Source organism: Myotis brandtii, unplaced genomic scaffold (assembly GCF_000412655.1).
Source record: "Myotis brandtii unplaced genomic scaffold, ASM41265v1 scaffold303, whole genome shotgun sequence".
In the NCBI taxonomy this organism is placed as follows: domain Eukaryota; kingdom Metazoa; phylum Chordata; class Mammalia; order Chiroptera; family Vespertilionidae; genus Myotis; species Myotis brandtii.
In genome coordinates this window covers 1,620,714-1,635,412 of record NW_005361573.1, presented here as the reverse complement: position 1 = coordinate 1,635,412, position 14,699 = coordinate 1,620,714, and the positions used below count along the sequence as shown (strand labels likewise).

At 50.4% G+C, this 14,699-nt stretch overlaps 1 long non-coding RNA gene across 1 annotated transcript; it reads right to left on the bottom strand.

The window, feature by feature from the left end:
* Window positions 1-300: 300 nt before the first annotated feature.
* LOC106726689 lies at window positions 301-13,910 on the bottom strand. Its single transcript, XR_001362764.1, has 3 exons — window positions 13,597-13,910; window positions 5,838-5,954; window positions 301-691 (listed from the first exon to the last, which is right to left on the bottom strand). It is a non-coding gene; the product is annotated as an uncharacterized LOC106726689 (long non-coding RNA).
* Between the last annotated feature and the right edge of the window lie 789 nt (window positions 13,911-14,699).

The window sequence follows — 14,699 nt, the reverse complement described above, 5'->3', positions numbered from 1 at the left end:
GAGAGTCACCACCCAGCTGCGGTCACTTGGCCAGGAAGTGGCGGGACCCAGCAGGTTCCATCTGAGTCAACACACCGCTTCCCAGGATGTGATGGCTGTCCCCGCGCTATTGTCCGGTGGCTGTTCTCTGGTGCTTCAATGCCCCCTTCTTACCAGGAGGCTGCAGCAGAGCCGAGTTCATCCTTTTGGTCAAGGCCGCGAGCCACGAGAAGATCATTGCCTGCATGCCGGTCGGTCTCTCATATGGAAGAAGTGACACCATAAACCATTAACCCATTGAATACATGGGCAGGGATTTACTCATCCCATTTGTCTAATATTAAGAGGTGTTGGTTTTTTTTTTGTCTATTTGCTTGTTTAAAGAAGAAGGCCCATGATAGGAATGGAATTCTGCAGAAAGTCTTCCCCCGTCACCATTTTGATACTCATTACAGATGAAGGAACTGAGGCTCGGGGAGGCAAAGGGACTTGGTCTCCCTTTTGGGCTTGTACTCTCTCTATGACCCCAGGGCACCTCTGGCCTGGATTCTGGTGCCCTGGTGGCCTTCTGCTACCCACAGCTCCCCGGGAGGAACTCCCAGCGTCTCTGCAGAGAAGGTGACGTGCCCACAACTCTGTCTACTGTATATGTCGGCTCTTGTGCAGGTAAAAGCGGTCCAGGGGAGACAAAGCATGGCCTCGCTTCTCCCTGCTGTGTAAGAAGGGCAAGTAATTCAACCTTCCTGGGCCTTTTTTCCCCTCTTCTGATAAAAAGGGACAAAAATAACACTTCTCATGTGGGGTGACTGACACAAATAGATAATATTCCTGTGACACCAGGGGATACAACAGCCTTTATTTCATACGGTTGTAGAGAGGATCCCATAGCCCAGTTCAGATTATAGGAAAAACAGTGAATTTCATTCTCAGAAGTTTGGTCTTGTGAGAGAAAGAACACTGGGATAGGAATGCTGAGTTCTGATTCCTCCTCTGGTGACCAGGCTCTCTAGGACTGTTTCCCCATCCATCCATCCATCCATCCATCCATCCATCCATCCATCCACCTATCCATCCATCCATCCATCCATCCATCCATCCACCCATCCATCCATCCACCTACCCACCTAACCATCCATCCATCCATCCATCCATCCACCCACCCACCACCCCATTCATCCTTCCACCCCATCTATCTACAAATATTGTTTGAGCGCCTACTATTTATCAAGTGTCTACTCAGTGCCAAACTCTGTGCTAGGTGCTGCAGCAGACGCTGTCACTTGTTCTCTAGACCTGACAGTCCAGTGAAGTCTGGCAACACCAGTGCCCAAATCCTTTCCAAGATCAATGTTCTACATCAGGGGAAGCAGTATAGCAGAGTGGCTACAAGTGGACTTTGAAACCTGACAGACTTGAATTTGAATTGTTTCTCTCCTAACAGCTGTGTGACCTTGCACAACCGACTTACCCTCTCTGATACTGTTTTAAAGAAAGGCTGTCATTTAAATGAAACAAGATAATTACTATAAGCATTTAGGATTGTGTACGTAGCATATAGTAAACTCTCCATCCATCTAAACATCTATCCATCAATCCATCCATTCATCCATCCTTGTAACAAAAAATCTTTTGAGCACCTGTGATGTGCCAGGTGCTATTCTGGGCACCGGAAATACACAAATGAACTAGACAAAGTCCTTGCTCTCTGGAACTTATCACGTACAGGAGAGAGATACACAGTAAACCCTTCAACAAATAAGAATGTCAGAGAGCTTTGCGTTCTATGAGGAAGATAAAACAGGGGGATTTGAGAGTAAATGATGCAGGTTCCTTTTGAATGGTCAGGAGATAGCCCCTTAGAGTCGGAGGCATTTAAGCAGAGGAGTGAAAGGTGAGACAGAGGTAACCTGTGAAGAACAAGGTGGTGGGGGAGAAGCACATTCGAGTAGAGCACCCAGCAGGTGCCCCTATTGGGCTGAAGCAGGGCTGTTGCAGTAAATGGTAGCCATTGTCATCGAGTGTCTGCGATGCCATCCTCTGTCTGCACTGATCGTAATTAACCAGGAAGTCTGTCCTCGGTAATTGCGCTCTCCATTCATCAGCATACAATGTGGGAAGTTTCCATTCTATTCATCCTCCTGCCCCACCCAAAGCCAGCATCACATTTCTCTCCCAGGAACATCTGGTGCCGGGAAGGTTGACATCATTGAGGGGGAAGGTTTACATCAAAATGGGAGGAGGAAGAAAATCTTTTGTCTTGGAGTAAAAATAAAATACAAAAGGCGACATCTTAAAAGAGACAGAGAGAGTTTTAAAGAAATGCCCCAGCAAGAGGATAGCCCAGGAGAAAGCCACGCTGGGCCTTTGAAAGGCAGGCAGAGCGTGTAGCTGGCATCTCTCATCGTGTGATTTCAACCCGGTCTGGCCCGTGCAGTCCGGTGCAGGAAGCCCGCGGCCGTCCCGTCTCACTCTGGCCCGATGCTAACAAGGGAATGATCCACTTTGACGCAGCCACCCCCCATCCAGCGTGTTCACCTCACCTGGAAAGAAGCGATTCCGCCTCTGGTTTCCGTGGAAATTCTCGGTCTGGCTATACCACCTGCCCTGGCTCTTGAGAAGTACCGGAGGCACACGGGAAACCGCACAGGGAGACAATGCTTTTATTTTCAAACGGAAAGTGTACAGAAGACAAGCTGAGCCTGCAGAGGCTCGACTGGCCGACGAGCAGGAGGAGCAATGCCATGTCAGGAACATGGAGGAGGCTGAAAGCCAGGGACACCCCCACAGGCTCTGGGGGGACCCCCAGTCACCTTCCTGCAGACCCGGCTGGGAGATTTTTTCCCGGGTTTATGTTTTCGGGTCTCAAAGGTGACAAAAGAAAAATCAGTTAAAGACACCCTGTATCTTTCTGTCCTCGGTTGGCATTATGAACGGGGGCACCCACAATTTTCAGGCCACGAAGAAGAAGCCCATGGGCTCCTGTGAGACGCCCACGAGGGCCCACGGCCTTTGGAGTCAGCGGGCTTATGTGGAGTCAGACACGCCTGAGAGCGAGTCAGAGCTCTCTCCTGATGCATCACCTTTAAACCTCCGTTTCCTTGTCTGTACGAAGCGAGGGGTGTTAGTAACTACTTCTGAGGGTTCTTGGGATGGTAGGAGAGGAGATTATGGCGCATTATACAGATGGTTGGTGAGAAACACAGCCCGAAGGCCATCAAGAGCTCTTCTCTAGTCGGGTTTATTCGGTGTATGTATGTCTGGGCCCAGAAGAAAGTCCAGCTGAGGTTTCAGATACAGAATAAGGAAAACTCCCAAGCCCATTGGGGACCTGGCCCATCTAACCCACTTATCACGTGACACTCACTGGACATGAACCGTGGCAGCGCTGTCCTGTTCAATTGCAGAAACATCCTCTACCCTTTGCCTTCCCCTGGGACCTCATCGGTCTCTTCAGTATGGAACCCTGACAGGCCAGGCTGCGGCGGGCCCCTGCTGACCGATAGACACCCTGCCCTTTCTCCCGGCTCCCAAGCCAAAACGCAGCCATGGTCCCTGGGAGGGACAGAACGGGGCAGGAAGAGGAGGACTGATGTCTGAGGTCCCCCCTCCCCACCCCGAGGCTCCCAGGGAGAGTCTGTGTTTATCCATTTCCCTGCACTGTTCCCTCGGAGGGAGCCTCACCCAGCATCAGCAGGAACAGTGGCCAAGGAATTTCCCATCAGACCTCACGGATGGGCGTGATTTCAGGAGCCCGAGGGACAGTGGGTAGCCGTCGGAGAGCCCCGAGGCTTCCCCCCCAACTCCTGTGTGACGTCTGTACGCCCCCGGCCCTCTCTGATTTTTCATTCATATGAAAAAGGGACATACTTAGAAAGATGACCCCTCATTTGACGGCATTGGCTTCCACACCCAGGAGAGGATAGGGCTCTACAGCAGCCCCGGTGAGAATAAAAGCTGATATTTTTAAGCAGCCGCTGTGAGTTTGCCATTTGATGTCTCCCTCCATCCTCACAACCGCCCGTGGAGGTGGTATTATTATAACCCGAACTCCTACCCTAGCCTCTAGGGCCCTGCGGATCTGGCCCCTCCTTCCTGCCTGAACTTCTCTGTGCTTCCCTTGGATGAAGCTCCGGCTGCAAACAGGGCTGCCTCGCAGGCCCTCGCTCTCGCTCTCTCTGTCCTCCTCAAAGACACACCGCTGGCTCTTGGTCATCCTTCTGTGGTCAGCCGGAGAGGGCGCGTCCTCAGGTTTCAATCCTTCCTCGCCAGTGGCGCCACCTAAAATTATCCTTATTTACTGAGGTCTTGGCAGCCGTGCTGTAACCTCTGTGTTCGTCCACGAGATTCTAAGCATCATGAATGCAAGGACCCTTATCAGCACAAAACCCATAGGAGGTTTTCAGTGCAGTCTTGTTTAATATTGAATGAATGAATGAATGAATGAACGATGCATTAAACAGAGGCTCAGAGGGGGTGATGGAATTTTCCAACAGTCACCCTTCAGTAAGCGTGACAGAACTGGGACTCAAACCCGGGCCGGTCTGACCTCCAGCCGAAGTGTGTAACCACTGGGCCACACCGCCCTTCCGCGGGGGAGCAGGTGATGCTTCCCAGCAGTGAGATTCTGAAGCAGCGGGAGTTCCCAGCCAGAGGCATGATCTAAGCGCCCGTGTCTGAGTGTCTGGGAGCATTTCAAGTCGTTTCGAGAAAAGGCGACGTGCGCGGCACCATTAAAGCCTGCTGCTCTCCATCCCGTCCCTGCCATCCCCACCTATTAAAATAATGGTATGAAAAATAAACAGCCTTTACGGACGGTTTTATAGGGCGCGTGCATTGTTTGTTTCTCTCGCTGTTACCATGGCAGTGATGTTCTGCCGTTAACTTCAGGTTTCTCTGTGATGGAAGGGAACGGAGCAAAATTGCTTGGGGGGAAAATTGCCAAACAAAGGCTTTTCCTCCTCTGGATGCCCCACCTCCCGGCGCGCAAAAGCAGCCGCAGCTCACCCTGAATTCTGATGCCCAGCATAAAGGCTGCTTCCAAATCTACAGCCTCCCATGGCTCCTCAGTGCCTGTAATTTGAGGGCCGAGGGTCTCAGCATTTCTGTAAAGGCTCTGCTATCTGGATCCCTCTCCTGTTCCTCGTTCCCTCGCACCCTGGGTGTCTCTCAGGTCCACATATTTGCTCGTGCTGTTCCTGCCTCCTGGGCTACCCTTCTTCCTTCTGCCTCTCTGCCAGGCCTCCTGTGACTCATTATTTCAAGTTCAAGTGTGACTCGGCCACCCTCCCACCTTGCCCACCCATCCCCCAATCTGGGTCAGATTCCTTTCCTCCCTGCCCCCACAACCCCCTTAAGCATAGCATTGCTCTGGTCCCCCATACTTTTTTTTTCTCAGTGTATAACAGTGGGTCAGGAACATAGTAGGTGCTCAATAAATGCTCCTCGAACCAACTTAGCAGGAAAAATCAGACGGTCTGAGAGGCTGCCGAAGGGTGGAACATCTGCGTGTATCTCATTCTTTGGGAATAAATGGTGGCGGTGGTGGTGGTGGTGGGGGGCGGTGTTTAATCAAAGCTCTTGGGCAGAGGAGGGTGGAACCTTTTGGTTGACAAGCCCAGTGAGTGGTTCTCAAAACAGAACTATGGTGCTGATATGAAAATAAAGACGATGTGAAGATAAATTCTGGTCCAGGGAAAACAACAGACGCCCATGGCATTTGACACATCAGCTCCACTGGGCACCCTCATGCGAGCCGAGGGCTGGGGGGCTGTGAAGGCGCCAGGCAGGACCCTGATGTGTGGGGGTTTCCAGGTTCCTCCCTTCCAGCCATCTGAGCCATCTGAGCAAGTTTGACTCACCGTTTTTCTGTACACTTCACTGCTTCTTCTTTAAGCATCTCTTCCACGTGTCCACGACTGGCCTCGCTTTTCTGCGTGGTTCTTGAAAAGGCACAAGGACAGCGCGTCCTGACCCACCTGAGGGCCAGAAAAGAAACGGGTGTTTATGTTCCCCGTGAAAAACACCCCCTACCTCCCCGTCGCTGCCCCGAACACAAGACAGATGCTAATGAGAATTTTCACCAGCATTTACAGGCTCCGTTTTAATTATACCGGATCTCTCTGAATTTACGGTAGCCCTCTGATTAACAGGGGGGAGGAAAATCAATAGCATCCCGAAAAATTTGGATGTGTTATACGGCTAATTCCAATTTTATGTTATAATCATGTTTTAATGTTGGGCCTAATTACCATAATTAAGCTGCCGGCAACAGCGCTGGCTGGGACAGAAGCTGTTACTATCCTAAGATGACTTGTCGGAGGCTTTCCCCAGATTTTGGGGTGCCTCTTGCCATCTGGCTGATTTGGGGTGCTTATGGGGGTGGGAACAGTGTGGGTGGGGCGGGTGACCATTTCTGGAACCCTGACTCTGCTCGAGGAAGCCTCGGTTCTAAGGTTAAGGCTGGGCTAGGTGCCATGCCTTTGTCATTCATTAAATGTTTATTGAGCACGTACTATGTGCCAGGTCCTCTGAGGAGCACTGGGAGTACGGATGAGAGTTTCCATTCCACGGGGGTGAGTTCGTCATTAAGTAACTAATCACATAAGGGAGACATGCCAGGTGACATCAGAGCTGCTCTAGCTCTCTCTACGTGGGACGTGGAGTCCGGGAGGCTTCTGTGGGGAAGCAAATGCTTGGTGGAGACATTAAGAATCGCAGGAGGTAAGCAAGGCAGGAGATCGTGAATAGGAGACGATTCCTGGCGAAGGAAACAACCTTTGGTGAGACCCAGAGCCGAAAGGAGGCCACCACGGAGTGTCAGGGAAAAGGGCGTGAGGGTGCAGGATGCAGCTGATGACTGAGCAGAGACCACACCACGTGGGATCTCCCGAGGTCTGAGCCATGATGGGGCAGGCCAGCCGTGGTCACTCTGGCTTCTGGCCGTGACCTGTGGGAGGCTGCGCGCGGCTGAGTGGATAGATAGCCAGGCCAGCTCCTGTAGGGCCGGTGAGACCACACATTGGCCAGCAGGAGTAACTCCTTCCTGCCCGAGAAAGGACAGAGGAATTTGGAAATTAGCTATACAGGATGTTTAACCGCAGATCTGTGGTTTCCAACCTTGACTATTCCACGAGAACCATCTAGGAGACGTGGTAAACTTGAAGACTCCTGGGCCCCGCCCAGCGAGTGGGTGGGGCTCAATGGCCCAGGATCTGCATTTTGTATAATTGATTCTGGAACAGGTGGTCTACAGGGCACAGGGAGGGACGCATGGCTTTAGCCTAATAGCCAGCTTTATACATCTATTATTATTGATTTCAGAGGGGAAGGGAGAGGAATAGAGAGATAGAAACATCCATGATGAGAGAGAATCATTGATTGGCTGCCTTTTGCATGCCCCCTACTGGGGATTGGGCCTGCAACCCGGGCATGTGCCCTTGACGGGAACCGAACCCTGGATCCTTCAGTCCGCAGGCCAATGCTCTATCTACTGAGCCAAATCAGCAAGGGTCCTAATAGCCATCTTTTGCAGCTGGGACAAATGAGGCCCAGGGAGAGGCCCAAGTTGCAATAACTCATAAGATCAAACCCCAAGCCCTCCAGCTTGCAGGCCAGGCCGGAGCCGCCCTCCCTCCGCTGGAAAAGATGTGACTCCCGGAGCCCCCGGGCACTTGTGCATGTCAGGCACACCTCCTGGTACTGACAGGCACTATTGTGGAGAGGAACTAAGGGGCCCCGAGTTCACCCAGTCATTGCAGGTGAGACTGAAAGAGTAGATAAGATCCCCATTCCTGCGAATCCACTTTCTCTGCTCTACAGATCTCCCATGAAGCTGTACGACTTGGTACCGCCTAACCACGTCCTTTAAAGTTGAGTTTGTTTATTCATTTAGCTTCTAGAAAAACAAAACCATTTCAGAATGCTTATAAAATCCATACGACAAGAGTAACCAAAGATATATCAAGCTCCCCAAACTTGATGCAAGTACATAATTACATAGTTAAACGAGATGACATGCATGTGGACACAGGCAACTACCTATCCCAGTGATGGCGAACCTTTTGAGCTCGGCGTGTCAGCATTTTGAAAAACCCTAACTTAACTCTGGTGCCGTGTCACATAGAGAAATTTTTTGATATTTGCAACCATAGTAAAACAAAGACTTATATTTTTGATATTTATTTTATATATTTAAATGCCATTTAACAAAGAAAAATTAACCAAAAAAATGAGTTCGCGTGTCATAGGTTCGCCATCACTGACCTATCCGGTCTGATTACCTGGACAGAGAAGCAAGGTGTGCACACGAGTAAGTGTGAGAGAGAAAAAACGCAGCGGGATGGAAGAATCCAGACGGTATAATGTTCATTGGACGCAGGATACAAACACTTTCATATACATTACCGCAGGGTATAAAAATAAAAAAGGCATCCATGCACGTCCCGAGGAGAACACAATAAGAAGAAAAAAGGATTTCCAGGTCATTAAGTTTTGTTTTTCTTCAAACACCATTCTCCCCTTCCCCAAAATGGAACAGAAAAAAAATACAAAAATGTAACAGCAAGAGACAGTGAGAAACTAGATTATGTTCTGATCTGCCTGCCAGAGGCAGGGATGCTGAAACTTTCCTGGAAATGAGAAGCGTCTGGAGGGTTTTGTTAAAATGCAGATCCCCGGGCCTCTCCCTCGTCAATGCTGAGTATGATGAGTTTCTCATGTAGTTCTGGTCTCATTGTGATGAGGACACAGGCGGTCCCAGACAGGAAGGCCCGCCCACAGCCCCTCCTCACCCAGTCCGATTTGATCAGGCCTGAAATCCCAGTTAGAATCTATTTGCTGTACCAAGACCATATTACAATGCAATCGCCACCTGGGAGAGGATGTAGTGAGACTGATCATTATGAGACAGTGTGACCGGGTGACTCAGCCCTTTGGAGCCTGACCCAAAACAGGTTTCATGCGCCGAGAATAGCAAATATCTATTGGCCACTTATTATGGGTCCAATGTGAAGAACCGAACGTTCTCTCAAAAACGCCAGGAGGTAGCACTCCAGTTATTACCACTTTCCAAGAGAGAAAACAGAGGTACAGAGAGGTTAAGGAATCTGCTCAAGTTGCACAGACAAGTACAAGAGGAGCCAAGTTTTGGCCCAGCCGGCGTGGCTCAGTGGTTGAGCGTCAACCTACAAACCAGGAGGTCACGGTTTGGTTCTTGGTCAGGGCACATGCCCAGGTTGTGTGCTGGATCCTCACTAGGGGGCGTGCAGGAGGCAGCCGATCAATGATTCGCTCTCATCATTGATGGTTCTCTCTCTCTCCCTCTCCCTTCCTCTCTGAAATCAATAAAAAAAAATTTTTTTAAAAGAGCCAGGTTTTGAATCCACATTATTGTATAAAATAATAATACGTTACCTCTTCCCAACAGACACAAAAGGAGGAGACAGCAGCCTGACTCGGGGAACCTAAAATGAGGGAAAAGACACACCAGGAGAGCGGGGGGTGGGGGGTGGGGGGATGGGTAGGAATCCAGAGTCGGCGTGAGGACCGTGTTTCCCGCGCCCCAATTCCTGCGTGTGGCTGGACAATAACTCAGAGGAGCAAAACCCCATTTTTAAAAAATATGACAAATCCAAGGCCAAAAATCTTTTCTCCTGGAAGTTTTATGGTTTTAGCTCTTACATTTAGGTCTATGATTTATTTTGAGTAATTTTTGTGTATGGTTGGAGGTAAGAGTCAAGGTTCTTTTTAGCCAATTGTCTCAGCATCATTAAATGAAAAGATGGTTCGGTCCCCATTGAATGGCCTTGGCCGCTTTATTGAAAATCAATTGGCCATAGATACATGGGTCTATTTCTCAACTCGATTCTATTCCATTGGTCTAGATGTCTATCTTTATGCCAATACCACACTGATTCCGTCTTGATTACTATGGACTTATAATACACCTTAAAATCAAGAGGGTAGGTCCTCCAACTTTGTTCTTTTTTCAAAATTCTTTTTGCTCTTCTAGTTTTTTTTTTTTTTGTCTTTCCCTATGAAGTATATAATCTTCTTGTCCATTTTTGCAAAAAGGCCTGCTGAGGTTTGGAGTGGGTTTGCATTGAATCTGTGGATCAAGGTGGGCAGCACTGACATCTTAACAATATTAAATGTTCTAGCCTGGCCAGCATGGCTCAGTAGTTGAGCGTTGACCTATGAACCAGGAGGTCACAGTTCGATTCCCAGTCAGGGCACATGCCCAGGTTGCAGGCTCGATCCCCAGTGGGGGCATGCAAGAGGCAGCTGATCAATGATTCTCTCTCATCATTGATGTTTCTCTCTCTCTCTCCCTCTCCCTTCCTCTCTGAAATCAAGAAAAATATATTTAAAAAAACCTGTTCTGACCCATAAATCTTCCCATTTATTTATGCCTTCTTTAACGTCTCTCAACAATATTTTATAGTTCTTAGGGTATAGGTCTTGACTATCTTTTGTCAGATTTGTCACTGAGTAACTCCTATTCTTCATGCTATCGTGGTTGTGTTACCTTCAACTTCCAACAGGTTGCTACTTAGTTTATAGAAATACAATTCAGTTTTTGCATATTGACCTTGCTACACTCACTTTGAAAGAATATATATCTTTAATTTCAGAGGAGAGGAAGGGAGAGGGAGAGAGAAACATCAACGATGAGAGAGAATCATTGATCAGCTGCCTCTTGCACGCCCCACACTGGGGATCGAGCCTGCAACCTGGGCATGTGGCCTGACCAGGAATCGAACCCTGACCTCCTGGTTCATAGGTGGATGCTCACCCACTGAACTATGCCAGCCGGGCAAACTCACTTTTTACTACCAGTAGCTTCCATGTAGATTCCTTAGGGTTCTTTCTCTGTAAAATCCTTAGGATTTTCTACAAAGATGATCATGCCTCCTGCAAATCATATGCGTTTCACTCCTTCCTTTCCAATCTCTACGCTTTTAGCGTTTTTCTTTTCTTTTTTGCTTCATTTCCCCGACTAGAACATCAAGTACAACACTGAATGGACATGATGAGAATGGATCCCCTCGCTTCATTTCTCATCTCAGGAACATCATTATAGGTGCCCTTTATCATATCAAAAAAAATTTATTTCTATTCCCAACTTGATGAGGATTTTTATCAGGAATGGATGTGAAATTTTGTCAAATGCGTTTCCTGCATCTATAGAGATCATGTAATTTCCCTTCGCATTGGTCCGTCACGGGGACCCAAGCTGCGTGAGCTGCGTGTGGCTGCCTCTATTTTTCTCGCTGGAACTCGGCCCTGGCTTACCTTTCCAGTCACCAGTGAGCCCCGCTCCAACCCAGGCCCTTCCATCTGTTCTCTCCATCCCTCTGGGGAGTGCCTTGGCCTGGGGTTTGCTGCGGAGACAGCCCTGCTCCGCCTGCAGCCTCGGCAAGGCTGGCGCAGAAGGAAATCAGTGGCTGCTCAGGGGAATCTGAGTCCCAGGGCGTCCTCCGGGCCCCGTCTGTCTTCATACTGGGAGCTTCCCAGCTTCTGCTGAATGCATCCCCTGTAAATTGTGCGATAAGCTCTTTTGAGTCTATTAATCTATTATTGTTGTAAGCAATCCTCTTATAGGTTTGCCGCATTTGTGCTATTACCTGGGGAAGAGAAAATTCTTTTTTCTCCAGCTGATACTTTTCTGAAAATGCAGTAAGTTAGACCTGTGCTCTAACACCCCCTCAGCGCCTTCGTGGGGGGCAGCGCAGGCAGCACCTCAGGGTGCCGGCCTGGAAGCCCGGGCTGCCTTCTGATGAGGGTTCCACTGGTCTGCGGGGAAAAGGAGGCTACTGTGGAGAAGGCCCCCGGAAAGGCCCGTTTCTTTAATTTAAAGGGCTCTCCGCTCTGCTGGGATTCTGTCGTTCCCTCTTAGAGGCGCCCAAATGCCCTTGCTTGAGGAAATGGTGGTGGAGAGCGATGGAAGCTTTTTTTATAAAATGTCTTATTTGGCAAAATGGAAAATGGCTACACTATGTCGATCCATCTGCTACTACTACTACTATTATTACTACTATTATTATTATTACCATGCTTTTACTTTTTTGATTGACAAGTGCTGTCCAAATGTCTGGGAACTGCTGGCCTGGTAGCAAGCACACGGGGATGGGGGAGAAATGATACAGACCTGGCTTTCAATCTAACTCTGCCACTTCGTAGCGATTGGATCTTGATTAATCATCCTTGTCATCACAACAGAAACAACGGTAATAAACATGGGAGAACTAAGTCGCCGGGGCCTTTCTCTGTGCCACGCATGGTTCTCCGGTTCTCCGTCCTTCAGGTCCATAACGTCATGTGGCCTTCAGGCCGCCCCCGGGGGCCTGGGGCCCGAATTAACCTGCCGAGCGGCTGTGGGGTCCTGGAAAGCTGCGTGGTCCCTGCGCCTGGTTCCCCGCCCAGAGCTCCGAAAGCCCTTAGATTTCCTGAGTGGTAAGCACCATGGGAGCATCTTTTGTTATAATGAGGCCACGCTTCGTGGGCCCAGAGAGCTTCTGAGGGGGGAGGGGGGCTGGTGGACAGAGACCAAGCCTTGCTTCGTGCTAGGTCTGGTCAAATCATTGAACCGACACCCTCCCCTGAGGACTGACCCTCAGGCCACTTCACCACGGAGACCACATCCCACTTGCTAAGACCATTCTCCTTCCCCTGGGGACCCTCCTAGGATCCAGACCCGCCCGGAAAAAGCCCGCCTGGGGTCCTTTAAGATCCCTGGGGGCTGGCACCATGGTGGGGCTCATTCCATCTGGTATCTAGACGAACTGAAGATTTAGAATTCCTTACCCCTTCTGGCCTCGGGCGTTCCTCCTTCTCGACCCTCACAGGTAGAAGCTTGGAACTTTCCACCCCACATCTCGGCCTCCCAGGGCGAGAGGGGCCGGAGAACCGCCAGTGGCCAATGATACAATCAATCACGCCCGAGCCGTGGGCTTCCCGGCGGTGAACGCCTGCAGGTGCTGGGAGGCAGGTGCACCTGGAGCGGACACGGAAGCTCTGCCCCTTCCCGCACACCTGGCCCTGGGCACGCCCCCCCCTCGCCCCCAGGGCAGTTCCTGAGCGGTAGCCTTTAGATAAGCCAGTTCTGTGAGTCACTGTAACGCATTACCAAGCTTCGGGGATGGGAGTTGTAGGACTGCTTCACCCCAAATTTGTAGCCAGGTGGGCAGAACTGTGTGTAGCCTGGGGACCCCATACTTTCCATGGGCATAGGAAGTGAGGGCGGTCTTACAAGGCTGAGCCCTTAAATCCTCCAGGGGAGTTCGTGTCAGAAGTGACTTGAGCAGTAGGATCTCCTCCCCCACCCACTCCCGGCCCTGGTCCCCCCTCCTCCCGTCCCTCACCCTTGGTTTTGGAGAATCGCAGAATTGGCAGGTGTCAGAGTTGAGGAGAAAAACTCTAAGCCTTAGAGGTTGCTGGACCCATAGTAGGTGCTCAATTAATATTCCTTTTTCTCCTTTCTTCCCTCTGGGCACACTCCCAGGTTCTCATGGAGGGGAAGGGAGCTGGTTAACCTCTTGGGTTTGGAAATCGAACAGACCTGGATGTGAGTCCCGGCTCCTCCCTCCCTTGGCTGGGTGCCCCGGGCAGGTTGCTCACCTGCTCTGTGCCTCGGTGGCTAAGGTTGGAGGCCGCGGAGGGGAGCTTCCGCTTTGTATTACCTTCGTCCCCGGATGGGGGAGAAGAGCAGAAAGGAGAGGTGGGGAAGCGGCGTCTGGACCCCGCTGCCCTGTTTCTCTCCTCCTGGACAGGCTGGGCTCCCCCGCTGACTGCAGTGACGTGTGACTTACAGCTCCCTGCCCACTGCCTGGCACAGCCTCCAGCGCCCAGCTCAGCGCAGCCCCGGCTCCAACCCCAGCGGAGGGCGCCTGGCCAGCTGCAGTGGAGCGTTAACGAAAGCCTGACTCCAACTTCATTTCCTCTTGTCCAGGGAGCCTCGCCTGCCGCGGGCTGGGTGCCAGACCAGAGCGCTGTTGGCACAGGAGCAGATGCTGAGTGAAATCACAGCTCGTTGTGCCCAGCGGAGCAGGCGCTCGCCCCCGCCCCCCTCGCCATCACTGAGCCCCGAGGGGCACCTGTCCTTATGCCCGCGGTGCCAAGGAGAACACAGAGGCTTGGGTGGGCAAAGGCACCGGCAGAACATCTCACAGTGAAAACCGCAAACTGGGGTTTAATTCCAGGTCCCTTCCAAGGCCAACTGACCTTCCTTTTATACCATCTTCCTCCTGTTTGCTCGTAGGTGCAAATGACCCCTTAACAAAGCTCAAAATACCGCTCTCTCCTTGGCGAGCTGCGTGCAAGGGAAAAACTAAACAGCAGCAGCTGGGTGGGATGGGATGGAATGAGGGTAGGGGCTGAGCTGAGTCTTTTTAAAGGAGCAAGAGTCAGTCTGGTGACATGCAGGGGACATGGCACTTCAGACAGAGGGGAGAGCATAAGTAAAAAGAGTAAAAACAGAGGAGAGGACAGCACCGTGATGGCGAACCTTTTGAGCTCGGCGTGTCAGCATTTTGAAAAACCCTAACTTAACTCTGGTGCCGTGTCACATATAGAAATTTTTTGATATTTGCAACCATAGTAAAACAAAGATTTATATTTTTGATATTTATTTTATATATTTAAATGCCATTTAACAAAGAAAAATCAACCAAAAAAATGAGTTCGCGTGTCACCTCTGACACGCGTGTCATAGGTTCACCATC